Here is a 12,802-nt window from a genome sequence, read left to right as displayed (position 1 = left end):
ATCAACTTGACAGAGCTTTGAGAATTTGTAAAAGAATAATGGGCTAATATTGTACAATCCAGGTATGCGAGGCTCATAGAGACATACCCAGAAAGACTCACATCTGTAATTCTAACATGTATTAACTCAGGGGGTTGAATACTTATTTAATCAAAAGATATGTTTTATTTTCATTTTTTCAGCAAAACTGATAGAGACATACCCCAAGCGACTTACAGCTGTAATCGCAGCAAAAGGTGGCGCTACAAAGTATTAACTTAAGGGGGCTGAATAATTTTGAATAATTTTCTTGAAATATCCAATAAATGTCGTTCCACTTCATGATTGTGTCCCACTTGTTGTTGATTCTTCACAAAAAAATACAGTTTTATATCTTTATGTTTGAAGCCTGAAATGTGGCAAAAGGTCGCAAAGTTCAAGGGGGCCGAATACTTTCGCAAGGCACTGTATGTACTTTCTGAAGGCACTGTAAGCTGTACTGTATGTTAATTAACAGTAGGTTGCTCATGCTGTCATAAGGCAGTTCACCAATGAAAACAAGGCATGTTGAATGATTGGTAGCCTAGTAGTCAGACCTAACTTGATGGATGAGGTGAAGGATGGTGATCTGATACAAACTCATATAGGCCTAGTTCACTTGTTTCATATTCCAAACAGTTCACAGTATGCTAGACTACTATACAATTAAAACAGTTTACATTGTCACTAGACTATCCACATAAAGACACCTATTAATTACAATGATCATTACCCCCCTCCCCAAATTTCACCTAGAAAATGTAAAAGTGTCATTAAAAGTGTCAACCTCAATTTTATTAACGATCAAACACCTGACTTCTGCGTTGGCTACTTTGTTTGATATAATTTAAGACTCTGCAGTAGGTTTCAGGAAACAGCAGTTATAGGTTTTTAAAAACAAATAGTTACATTCTGAGGGGGAAGTTGGCTGACACCCCTCCAGACATCCCCCTACCCAGCCTTAGGCATACATCAGCATCACCTTGTTAGAAACTCCTACGGACAGCCCCGATTGTACATTTAAAAACATTTCTAGTTAGCGATTGAAGAGCAGCCAATTACCAAGTACTCCTAACAGTCTATAGCTTACCATTCCTACCCTGGCAGCCTTCTGCCAACATCCTTATTAGGCAACAAATGTGCATTTCCCTATGATTTGAACAATGTGGGGGGGGTTCCACCGCCGCACTGAGGTGGTACTCATCAAAATTCTTCAAGGTTGGCAGGTGTGAGATTACTCATGTTGTCCTTGTGTGAGGCTTTGTGTTGTTTAACGTGTCCACTCTGAAGACCATGGTGATCCAAGGAGGTCCCACCCACAACCTCTCTCAACAACCTTGGATAACAGCCGGGGAAGAAACAGTAGCATCATATTTCAGTGGAACCTCTAAATCATGTGGTGGAAGGAAGGCATGGAACTGGAAAATGACTTTCTGTGCCTCCCCTTTTAGCCAAGATCAACGACATAGTGATGCCTACCTTCCGGGTGATGAAGAGCAAGCTGCCAAGCACGTTACAAAGCATGTCCTTGTACCGGGCCAACGGAGACACAGAGTTTATCCTCTTCAAGCCTGTTCGGGTGGGTGTCTGTTACACGCTGGAGGAATTGAAACTCATATTCTCCTTTTAAAAACCCTGTAGTAGCCTGGTCCCAAATCGGTTTGCGCTTTCCTGACAAAAAATGACAATACAGCACAAACAGATTTGGAGCCAGGCTAACCCTGTTTGGGATCTCATGATGGTTTTGGTACACTCCTACAAAACAAATAGACGTTTTCAGCAGGTCGCTGAGGCTGAGCAATGCTCAGTTACCATTTTCAGCCTCGATCTTGCTTGTTAAAGAGAAATCATTGTTCAGTAATTATTGTGGCTCTTTGTGTACGGCTAAGTGCTAATCTAAGTGAATCTAAGTGCACAACAATGGCGTTGACATGGCAACTAGGATACAAAGGGGACCGGTGGGGGTGTAATTTCTCTCCAGCAGCTCTCTGGCTAGCGTGCTGTTTTCTCCAACAGAACAACATCCAGCAGGGGTTTCAGAGACTGCACACCGTGATTCAGGAGGCATACAGTGGAGATGACCTTCAGATCATCGCTTGCTCTTCTATGGAACAGGCAAGTCTTGTACTGGCTACACTACAAAATCAGAACCAAGGGCATGGTATTACAAGGTGCATCACTCTCGCACTGAGGATGGCTGTTGGATCTCAAGGTCTTTTTACAAGTGTATTTAATCAACTTTCTTTTATTCAGGTTATCCAATTGGGATCACAATGTATTTTATACTGTGTGTAGTGGCGTCTGGAGTGACATTGAGTCATGCTGGATGTTGTTAGCTCTGTGTGTCTGTTCTCGTTCTCTCCAGATTAACCTGCTGTTGTCTGTGAATAAGTAGCCTGAAGGGCTGGTCCATAGAAGATGATGAGCTCCGACCTGACCTGGCCTGACAGCAGTGTTACTCTAGACCTGACCTGACCTGGCCTGACCAGACAGCAGTGTTACTCTAGCCTTGACCTGACCTGGCCAGACAGCAGTGTTACTCCAGCCCTGACCTGGCCAGACAGCAGTGTTACTCCAGCCCTGACCTGGCCAGACAGCAGTGTTACTCTAGACCTGACCTGACCTGACCAGACAGCAGTGTTACTCCAGCCCTGACCTGACCTGGCCAGACAGCAGTGTTACTCCAGCCCTGACCTGGCCAGACAGCAGTGTTACTCCAGCCCAGCAGTGTTACTCCACCTGGCCAGACAGCAGTGTTACTCTAGACCTGACCTGACCTGACCAGACAGCAGTGTTACTCCAGCCCTGACCTGACCTGGCCAGACAGCAGTGTTACTCCAGCCCTGACCTGGCCAGACAGTAATGTTACTCCATCCCTGACCTGGCTAGACAGCAGTGTTACTCCAGCCCTGACCTGGCCAGACAGCAGTGTTACTCCAGCCCTGACCTGGCCAGACAGCAGTGTTACTCCAGCCCTGACCTGGCCAGACAGCAGTGTTACTCCAGCCCTGACCTGACCTGACCTGGCCAGACAGCAGTGTTACTCTAGCCTTGACCTGACCTGGCCAGACAGCAGTGTTACTCCAGCCCTGACCTGACCTGGCCAGACAGCAGTGTTACTCCAGCCCTGACCTGGCCAGACCAGACTCCAGCCCTGACCTGGCCAGACAATGTTACTCCAGCCCTGACCTGGCCAGACAGCAGTGTTACTCCAGCCCTGACCTGGCCAGACCTGGACCTGGCCAGACAGCAGTGTTACTCCACAGCAGTGTTACTCCAGCCCTACTGACCTGGCCAGACAGCCTCCAGCCCTGACCTGACCTGGCCAGACAGCAGTGTTTCCAGCCCTGACCCCTGACTCCAGCCTGACCTGGCCAGACAGCAGTGTTATTCCAGCCCTGACCTGACCTGGCCAGACAGCAGTGTTACTCCAGCCCTGACCTGGCCAGACAGCATTGTTACTCCAGCCCTGACCTGGACCAGGAGGCCTCGCAGTGGACCTGTGAGTTACTCCAGTGACCTGGCCAGACAAACTCCAGCCCACCTGGCCAGACAAGACTTTGGCCCTCAGGTTACTCCAGCCCACCTGGACCAGCCTCCAGCCCTGAAGACAGCAGGAGGTGCACAAAAATCCTACCAGAAAGATCCAGCCCTGACCACACACTGTCAGCCCTGACCCGGCCAGACAGTAATGTGAGGTAGACAGCAGTGTTACTCCAGGACCTGGCCAGACAGCAGTGTTACTCCAGCCCTGACCTCACTCCAGCCCTGAGACCTGGCCAGACAGCAGTTGGTAGGTAGCCCTGGACCTGGCCAGACAGCAGGTCCAGCCCTGACCTGGTGACCAGACAGCAGGTAGCCTTGACCTGACCTGGCCAGACAGCAGTGTTACTCCAGCCCTGTAGGTAGGACCTAGGCAGGTAGGACCTGGCCTGGCCAGACAGCAGTGTTACTCCAGCCCTGACCTGGCCTGTAGACAGCAGTGTTACTCCAGCCCTGACCTGGCCAGACAGCAGTGTCCAGGACCTGGCCAGACAGCAGTGTTACTCCAGCCCTGGCCTGGCCAGACAGCAGTGTTACTCCAGCCCTGACCTGACCTGACCTGGCCAGACAGCAGTGTTACTCCAGCCCTGACCTGACCTGGCCAGACAGCAGTGTTACTCCAGTGACCCGGCCAGACAGCAGTGTTACTCCATCCCTGACCTGGCCAGACAGCAGTGTTACTCCAGGTGACCTGGCCAGACAAGACTCCAGCCCTGACCTGGCAAGACAGCAGTGTTACTCCAGTGACCTGGCCAGGTAGGTAGGACCGTCAGTCACTCAGTTACTCCAGCCCTGGTACCTGGTTAGGTACTCTAGCCTTGACCTGACCTGGCCAGACAGCAGTGTTCTCCAGCCCTGACCTGGACAGGACAGCAGTGTTACTCCACCTGACCTGACCTGACCAGACAGCAGTGTTACTCCAGCCCTGACTGACCTGGCCAGACAGCAGTGTTACTCCAGCCCCTGACCCGGTAGGTAGGATCAGTCACTCTGTGGACTCCAGCCCTCACCTCAGACAGCAGTGTTACTCCAGCCCTGACCTACCTGGCCAGGATCGTCACTCTGTAGGTAGAATCGTCAGTCACTTGGTAGGTAGGTAGGACCGTCAGTCACTCAGTAGTTAGATAGGTAGGATCGTCAGTCCCTCAGTAGGTAGATAGGTAGGATCATCAGTCACTCAGTTTGTACAGTGGTTCTTCCTTTAAAAGTTCAGAGTTTATGCTGCGACCGTTAGTGGTAGATGGTGATGTCATTGCACCACACTATCACAAGGGGTTATTAAAAATAGAGTTATTTTTTTAAACAAAGCAATTTATTATTATTATTATTAACAACCCTGCATTATAATTATATAAAAGCCCCTTAGATATTCTCACAGACCAGATTTGCCCTAATGGAAAATGCCCCTTAGATATTAATTTAGAATCCTCTAAATGTAATTATTTTGTGATATACTGTAGGCCTACCGTAGGCGACATGAGTAATGTGCTGATTACATGGGCTGCTTTAAATAATTAACATTTCATTATTTATTTATTTTTCCATATTTTCTCATTGTTTCTGTGATCCAAAAAATAAAATTAACATTTCAATTCAATTCTTTGAGTCCTGTTGAAGTAGTATTTTAGTATTTTGATACTTTGTGCAATGCAATTGATAAGTATTACTTTGAATGGGGCCTCCCGAGTGGCACAGCGGTCTAAGACACTGCGTTGCTACAGATGTTGATTTGATACCCGTGCCGGCCGCGACCAGGAGACCCATTTAGCCCAGCGTCAGCCGGGTTAGGGGAGGGTTTGGCCGGGCGGTCGGTGGGCTTTTGGTTTGTCTCCCTCTAAAAACAGGGAGAGAAAACAAGTGTAGCAGGCTGCAAATTAGGTAAACATTTCAAGGATGGGCTATTAGCAGGACAATAGACTCTTCAACCTTTACAAAGGATAGTCTAGTAGCTCGGCTACTGTAGGTGTGACCCCCCAACTTGCAATGTATTAAAGTTTTTCTCAATTTCTAAAACACAATTTCTGAAACCATGCTCCATTTCCTGAAAACATTAAACACAAAACCTTCAAGCACTATTTACATAACCTCTGACTCCTTTCGCAAAATGAAACATTCGCCTCAAAACAGTTTTACCTGTGTTCAAAATTAAACACTGCTCTCAAATCATAAACAAAGTGATCAAAATAATATACACTCTCAAGCAGTCAGTAAACAATACACCGAAAAATAGAAAACACATTGTTCAAAACATACAATTCTCAGGGAGAAGTACCTTTTTTATCTAAAAACATATTCATATTTTTCCGTCATTGTCTTTTGATGAACGAAAACATGTTCTATCATAGAAGCTCAAAATTGATCAGAAATTACTACTCTGCTTTGCTCTTTGCAATTTTGTTTTTTGTTCTTCCTCCTCCTTGTACCCCTATTTTTACAGTACTGTACCCTGCATCTCACAAACTTGTCCTTTGTCTCTGTGATACTGTAATTCTTGTTCTTTGTTGATATGAACCTGCAACCAGTCAAAATCTATTGAGCAGTCAGTACTGTTAATAAATGGAAAGCACAATGTTCAGGGCCATACAATTTGTCCATTGTACAGTATACAGCCTACAATGCACTGTACTACAGTATACAATACTAAAAGGGACAACAATCAAAGGAGTAAACATGTGATCAATGTGCTTCTTCTTGTCTTTGGGCTGGGTCAGGTCAGAGCACTTCATCGACATCAAGCAATATTGTTCCTCACCTATATCACCACAGGCTAAATCCATGGCTTCAGCAGATTTACTCTGGTGTAGGGTTGTCTATCATACACTTTCCATCTCCAAGAGGAGAAAAACTCCTCAATCGGATTCAGGAAAGGCGAGTATGAAGGGTTCATAAGTTCATAAACTGCCCATTGATGTTAAACCATTCCCTTACCTGAGCAGCTCGGTGGAAACTGACATTGTCCCACACTATCACATAGGTGGGAATGGGATTCTCATTTAGCTCTTGACCCTGCTGCTCTTGAACCTGCTGCTCAAATAAAATATCTCTTAGATTGGCAATACATCTTAGAAGGTGCTGGGTGTTATATGGCCCGAGTGTAACATGGTGATGTAGAACACCATGGTTGCTGATAGCAGTACAGATTGTGACATTGCCACCTCGTTGACCAGGGACTTCAACAATGGCCTGCTCTCCTTCTCCTCTTTGTTAGATTGAAGCCTGCTTCACTGACAGAGATGAACTCATGGGGTTTGTCCAAGGATTCCAAGTCAAATATTGTCTGTGTAGAAATACAATATACTGTATGTAGGATTTTGTAAGTCGTGCAGAGACAGTGCTATACTGTAGAGTACAATTAGGCTTCTGATTCACATACATTGTATGTACTGAAGAGTAATGTCATTCACATAGTATGTGTTAGTACTGTAGACAATCTGGATTACAGTAAATGTTTCTGAATGTACACTTACTTGCACATACTGAGCTCGCAGTTCTTTCACCCTTGGTGAGTTGCGCTCAAAAGGTACTCTGTCTACTTGTTTCATTCGCATCCTGTTACGATGGAGGACACGGTCAATGGTGGAAATGCTCACCCTGTGGATTCCTGGAAGTGTGTGTTGTCTTGTATCACTCTGTGTTGTCTTTGTGTTGTCTTGATTTCACGATTTATTGCATTATCTTGAAGGACCATGCCAACTATAACGGCCTCTTGCTCCCGAGTGAATATAGCTGTCCTTCCACCTGCATGTGGCAGCCTTGCAATTCTACAAAAAGTAGTTGTGCAGTTACAAAACATGCAGTACAATACATACAGTGATTAACTTTACAAATGTCTATTGAAACAGCTGCATATAGGGTAGTACAGTAAATTTGCAATTACAAAAATACAGTAGTATACTGTACCTGTTCTCTTCTCTGAATGTCCTTACTTTGGTGGACACAGAAAATCGGCTCAAATTGGGTTGCACTCTAAGTCCTGCTTCTCTCATTGCCAGTCCAGGGACAATAACATGGTATATAACTGTTGCTCAAATTTTATCCGATATTCCCACTCTTTGTCTTCCTCTTTCTTGTCCTTTTCTTCCTCTTTCTTGCCCTCCTCCTCTTCATTGCCCACCTCGCATACGCACTAGTCCTCTCACATTGTTTCTTCTATCCATTCTCAGACTTTCTCCTTCCCACCTTCAACATCCTAGTTGCTCTCTGAACTGGCTTATATTGGTTGTGTCGCATCATTTGAAACAGGTTAAATCAATTTTGAGTGGTTGTGTTCAATCAATGACATGTCTTCTCTATTTGTATTTGATTGTTTCCACTTGTGTTTACCAGTATGGATGACATGTGCATTAGAGTGCAGAATGTGTTTTGAGAATGTGTTTAGAGTTTTGCTGAAAAGTCTAAGCATGGGGACTGGTATTGATAAATCAATGAGAATTTTATTTTCAGTGAATCTCCATTTGGGTATTGGTATTTTGCTCATAGTACAGTAGCGTACTCCCAACCGGTCACGTTGTACAGTGCCATATATTCCTAACGGTTTTGTTTTTTATTGGAATAAAAACACCATAATATTAATCGTATTAATTAACCAACATTTCTTAATCAATCCCATATACTATGTTCTTACAAAGAAAAGTTTTAAATTCTCTAGTACAGGAAATATTATGTCCAGACTTCCGGCGCTGACAGAGATGGTCGCCTCGCTTCGCGTTCCTAGGAAACTATGCAGTTTTTTGTTTTTTTTTACGTGTTATTTCTTACATTGGTACCCCAGGTCATCTTAGGTTTCATTACATACAGTCGAGAAAAACTACTGAATATAAGAGCAGCGTCAACTCACCATCAGTACGACCAAGAATATGACTTTCCCGGAGAGGATCCTGTGTTCTGCCTTCCACCCAGGACAACGGAATGGATCCCAGCCTGCGACCCAAAACAATGACGTCGTAACAGAGGCAAACGAAGCGGTCTTCTGGTCAGGCTCCGGAGACGGGCACATCGCGCTCCACTCCCTAGCATACTACTCGCCAATGTCCAGTCTCTTGACAACAAGGTTGATGAAATCCGAGCAAGGGTAGCATTCCAGAGGGACATCAGGGACTGTAACGTTCTTTGCTTCACGGAAACATGGCTCACTCGAGAGATGCTATCGGAGTCGGTGCAGCCAGCTGGTTTCTCCACGCATCGCTCCGACAGAAACAATCATCTTTCTGGTAGGAAGAGGGGCGGGGGCGTATGCTTTATGGTTAACGAGACGTGGTGTGGTCACAACAACATACAGGAACTCAAGTCCTTCTGTTCACCTGATTTAGAATTGCTCACAATCAAATGTCGACCGCATTATCTACCAAGGGAATTATCTTCGATTATAATCACAGCCGTATATATTCCCCCCCGAGCAGACACATCAATGGCTCTGAACAAACTTTATTTGACTCTTTGCAAACTGGAATCCAAACATCCTGAGGCTGCATTCATTGAAGCTGGGGATTTTAACAAGGCTAATCTGAAAACAAGACTCCCTAAATTGTATCAGCATATCGATTGCGCAACCAGGGCTGGTAAAACCTTGGATCATTGCTATTCTAACTTCCGCGATGCATATAAGGCCCTCCCCCGCCCTCCGTTCGGAAAAGCTGACCACGACTCCATTTTGTTGCTCCCTGCCTACAGACAGAAGCTAAAACAAGAAGCTCCCACGCTGAGGTCTGTTCAACGCTGGTCCGACCAATCTGATTCCACGCTCCAAGACTGCTTCCATCACGTGGACTGGGATATGTTTCGTATTGCGTCAAACAACAACATTGACGAATAAGCTTATTCGGTGAGCGAGTTCATTAGAACGTGCATTGCAGATGTCGTTCCCATAGCAACGATTAAAACATTCCCAAACCAGAAACCGTGGATTGATGGCAGCATTCGCGTGAAACTGAAAGCGCGAACCACTGCTTTCAATCAGGGCAAGGTGACCTGAAACATGAACGAATACAAACAGTGTAACTATTCCCTCCGCAAGGCAATCAAACAAGCTAAGCGTCAGTATAGAGACAAAGTAGAATCGCAATTCAACGGCTCAGACACAAGAGGTATGTGGCAGGGTCTACAGTCAATCACGGATTACAAAAAGAAAACCAGCCCAGTCACGGACCAGGATGCCTTGCTCCCAGGCAGACTAAATAAATGTTTTGCCCGCTTTGAGGACAATACAGTGCCACTGACACGGCCCGCAACCAAAACATGCAGACTCTCCTTCACTGCAGCCGAGGTGAGTAAAACATTTAAGCGTGTTAACCCTCGCAAGGCTGCAGGCCCAGACGGCTTCCCTAGCCGCGCCCTGAAAGCATGCGCAGACCAGCTGGCTGGTGTGTTTACGGACATATTCAATCAATCCTTATCCCAGTCTGCTGTTCCCACATGCTTCAAGAGGGCCACCATTGTTCCTGTTTCCAAGAAAGCTAAGGTAACTGAGCTAAACGACTACCGCCCCGTAGCACTCACTTCCGTCATCATGAAGTGCTTTGAGAGACTAGTCAAGGACCATATCACCTCCACCCTACCTGACACCCCAGACCCATTCCAATTTGCTTACCGCCCAAATAGGTCCACAGACGACGCAATCTCAATCACACTGCACACTGCCCTAACCCATCTGGACAAGAGGAATACCTATGTGAGAATGCTGTTCATCGACTACAGCTCAGCATTTAACACCATAGTACCCTCCAAACTCGTCATCAAGCTCGAGACCCTGGGTCTCGACCCCGCCCTGTGCAACTGGGTACTGGACTTCCTGACGGGCCGCCCCCAGGAGGTGAGGGTAGGTAACAACATCTCCACCCCGCTGATCCTCAACACTGGGGCCCCACAAGGGTGCGTTCTGAGCCCTCTCCTGTACTCCCTGTTCACCCACGACTGCCTGGCCACGCACGCCTTCAACTCAATCATCAAGTTTGCGGACGACACAACAGTGGTAGGCTTGATTACCAACAACGACGAGACGGCCTACAGGGAGGAGGTGAGGGCCGTCGGAGTGTGGTGTCAGGAAAATAACCTCACACTCAACGTCAACAAAATGAAGGAGATGATTGTGGACTTCAGGAAACAGCAGAGGGAACACCCCCCTATCCACATCGATGGAACAGTAGTGGAGAGGGTAGTAAGTTTTAAGTTCCTCGGCGTACACATCACAGACAAACTGAATTGGTCCACCCACACAACCTCAGGGGGCTGAAGAAAAGCACTCACAAACTTCTACAGTATCACCGCCTGTTATGGCAACTGCTCCGCCCACAACCGTAAGGCTCTCCAGAGGGTAGTGAGGTCTGCACAACGCATCACCGGGGGCAAACTACCTGCCCTCCAGGACACCTACACCACCCGATGTCACAGGAAGGCCATAAAGATCATCAAGGACAACAACCACCCGAGCCACTGCCTGTTCACCCCGCTATCATCCAGAAGGCGAGGTCAGTACAGGTGCATCAAAGCTGGGACCGAGAGACTGAAAAACAGCTTCTATCTCAAGGCCATCAGACTGTTAAACAGCCAACACTAACATTGAGTGGCTGCTGCCATCACACTGACTCAACTCCAGCCACTTTAATAATGGGAATTGATGGGAATTAATGTAAAATATATCACTAGCCACTATAAACAATGCTGCTTAATATAATGTTTACATACCCTACATTATTTATCTCATATGTATACGTATATACTGTACTCTATATCATCTACTGCATCTTTATGTAATACATGTATCACTAGCCACTTTAAACTATGCCACTTTGTTTACATACCCTACATTACTCATCTCATATGTATATACTGTACTCGATACCATCTACTGCATCTTGCCTATACCGCTCTGTACCATCACTCATTCATATATCTTTATGTACATATTCTTTATCCCTTTACACTTGTGTGTATAAGGTAGTAGTTTTGTAATTGTAGATTACTTGTTGGTTATTACTGCATTGTCGGAACTAGAAGCACAAGCATTTCGCTACACTCGCATTAACATCTGCTAACCATGTGTATATGACGAATAGAATTTGATTTGATTTATAGTCAAATGCTTCACAAAGATGCCCTCTCGTGGCAAAACTAGCACTAACTAGCATTAATGGCTGACAAAAATAACGTACTATAGAATTCTGCGGCAGCCTTCAAGGTGTGCTGCAGTATGACGCAACTTTTAAAGGAAGTACCACCGTAGGTAGGATCGTCAGTCACTCAGTTGGTAGGTAGGATCGTGGGAAATTAAGACTCTTTATGGTACTGATCTTGAATCAACTTGTTTAAATCAAATGAAAGGTGGTTACAGTTGGACTAGGGCAGTGGTCACCAACCAAGTGATTGACTGGTCTGTGCCCCCTTTTCTCAGCGGAGGGAGGGGAAGGAGGGAGAGGAAGGAGGGTGAGTCTGGTCAGAGGCAGCCTCACCGCTGCTCAGTCCCTCCACTCAAACTGACCATCAGATGCAGGCCGTCAGTCCAGTTCAAAAAATTCAAAAGCCATTGATTATGCTCACTCAGCTGTGCCTTACAAGTAATACAAACAAATGATCTATTACCAGTGTGATCATATACCTACGTTTTGTTAATATTACTTCAAAGTGGTCTGAGAAGAACAACCTTGGCAGGGCAATTCAAGCATAGCCAATATGCAATGATAATGTATTGGGCCTATAGCCTACTGCACAAACCTCATCGCTCTCGGCTTGCATTTCGACTCTGTGATCTTGACTCAGAAAAGGTTGATGACCGCTGCACCAGGGTTATTAGCTATGTCAACAGCAATTCTCTACACGTTACCATGTTCTAATTCAAGAGTTAAGTCTGTATCAAACCAGGGTGAATGTTGTGCGGCAGAAAGGAGGACGCTCTAACCAGGCGAGTAGAGAAAGGCTTATTCATCAGTCAGGTAGCAAATGAGTGACAAGCAGCTGCCACATTTATGCTTCATTTGGTTTCCTTAATGGATTGAGAGACGTAGTGAAAAGAATTCTGTACAGTATCTAATGTCTCTTCACCTTCCTTTCTCTACAGACATGGAGATCTCTGGTCTATGGGTCTCTATGCCTTCCTTTCTCTATGGAGATCTCTGGTCTATGGGTCTCTACGCCTTCCTTTCTCTATGAACATGTCTGGTCTATGGGTCTCTACTCCTTCAGTTCTCGATGAACATGGAGATCTCTGGTCTATGGGTCTCTACGCCTTTCTTTCTCTATGAACATCTCT

General features: G+C 45.8%; 1 pseudogene; it reads left to right on the top strand.

The window, feature by feature from the left end:
* LOC118366576 (conserved oligomeric Golgi complex subunit 3-like) overlaps positions 1–2,726 on the top strand; it is a 33,250-nt pseudogene extending 30,524 nt beyond the window's left edge.
* Positions 2,727–12,802: the final 10,076 nt, after the last annotated feature.

Source organism: Oncorhynchus keta, chromosome 34, assembly GCF_023373465.1.
Source record: "Oncorhynchus keta strain PuntledgeMale-10-30-2019 chromosome 34, Oket_V2, whole genome shotgun sequence".
NCBI lineage: Eukaryota > Metazoa > Chordata > Actinopteri > Salmoniformes > Salmonidae > Oncorhynchus > Oncorhynchus keta.
This window is presented reverse-complemented; position numbering and strand designations above follow the sequence as displayed.